Here is a 1810-nt window from a genome sequence, read left to right as displayed (position 1 = left end):
GGTTTGAATAGGTGGGCGATGTCTGTTCCAGATGCACTTGTAGGTGGTCTCTTCTGGATTCCCGCCGCATAACAAATGTACAGTAAATACAGTTTATATTTATATTCTGCTCCTGCGCATAACTATTCGCAGGAGTGTGCGATCTTCTGCAAACCAACACCGGAATATTGCCCTTAAAATACCCTACAGCTGGATACCAAACACCACCTTATAACCTTGTTCTGTCCCCTCCTATCCTGTAAAGGTAAATCCCTTTGTTCTGATACCATTTAAACTGTTGTAACTTGCTGGTGTGATGCAGGGAGGCTATGTGTACATTGTGCACTATTTGGATTAAATATGTAATGTATTTTTATGGCTTTTCCATGCGACTACAAACACTACCGTAAATACTCATACCACGTGCTAATGCGCAGGACCGTGGGAGCGACCATATGCAAATTGCGAATATGTGCACGCACAGCAGAATAAGTACTCGCACGGAGGCCATCTGTGTGTAGTTTGTACGTGATGTGTGTATTGCAATATTTTTCGACTTCGACAACATACTAGACAGCTCTACTATATCTTCTTTCAAACCTGATGTGTTGGATCTTACTCTCTCATTCCTCATCCTATACCAATGCGCAAGATGGGAGAAAAGCAGAAGTAAGACACTATCAGTACACACAGGGAGTATTAAAAATCACTTATGTGCATTAACACTTTTTCTGCTCACGACCAACACTGGCTGTATTACTGTATCTCCATTGGAGTATATGAGTGACTATAGATGAGTCCCCCCCCCCCCCCCTTTGTTTGACATATGAACTGGTATTTTGTAGCATTGAATGAGAGATTGCACTTATCTCAGCTATAGCTGACTATGAGTCACTTTGTGGCATACCAATTGCTGTTTATGTTGAGTCACTTGTCTCACATATGAATTGCTATTTTTAGCATTAAATGAGAGATCATATTAATCTCAGCTATAGCTGTTTCTAAATAATCCTGTGGCATATGATTTGCTGTTTCCGGAGGATTGCTTTAATTCCAGCCATATGGAAACCCTATGATTTATTACACCCATGTGGTATATTTATGACTGTAATCCTAGGGATCTATGTCAACGTACTGTGTTACCATCAGTGTAGGGTATATATTAATACTCCCTGCACTTTCACATGTATTAATACACATGTGAAAACATCTTCCTGGTTGTAACCACTGTACAAATTATCCATTCTTTCACAAGTGGGTCCTTTTATTGCTTAAATTGAGTAATAATATAATATAATATACACTTTTTGTCACCTTTTTAACAATTATTAAGGTGTGCTACCACTGTCTATTTAGACGAGAGGTCTAAGCGCAGCAATTTTCGGACATACCCCACTGGAGATGCCCAATCTCATATGATCTTGGAAGCCAAGCAGTGGAGGGCTGGGTCAGTACTTAGATGGGAGACCATCTTGGAACACCCAGGTACTGCAATTTATGGCTGCATACTAGATCCACTTGTATGCCAACAGGAAGCACCATAGACCAATGGGATACTTTCTTTCGGATATATGACCTATGATTCAACTTCCTGCAATAACCTTTTTCTAAAGTTGTCATAAAAATATACAGGAATCTTTTTTCAACATAAAGATACCACTTTATTGAGTACACTTTTGAATCATATCAATTATAGCACTAGGGAATCCGGCTGAGTGTTTATCATAGCCAAGGCTATTTACTATGTTTAATCTATTTTTACTAATTCACACGTACTGGCAAAATTCGAACTCCACACTATTAACATTAAACTAATAAAAACTATTATGAT

The 1810-nt window shown here is 38.8% G+C and overlaps 1 pseudogene; it reads left to right on the top strand.

The window, feature by feature from the left end:
• The first annotated feature begins 1356 nt into the window (after positions 1–1356).
• LOC135052096 (5S ribosomal RNA) lies at positions 1357–1476 on the top strand (annotated as a pseudogene).
• Positions 1477–1810: the final 334 nt, after the last annotated feature.

This window comes from Pseudophryne corroboree, chromosome 2 (assembly GCF_028390025.1).
Source record: "Pseudophryne corroboree isolate aPseCor3 chromosome 2, aPseCor3.hap2, whole genome shotgun sequence".
Lineage (NCBI taxonomy): Eukaryota > Metazoa > Chordata > Amphibia > Anura > Myobatrachidae > Pseudophryne > Pseudophryne corroboree.
The sequence above is the reverse complement of the archived record's forward strand: the minus strand, read 5'-3'. Positions and strand labels throughout refer to the sequence as shown.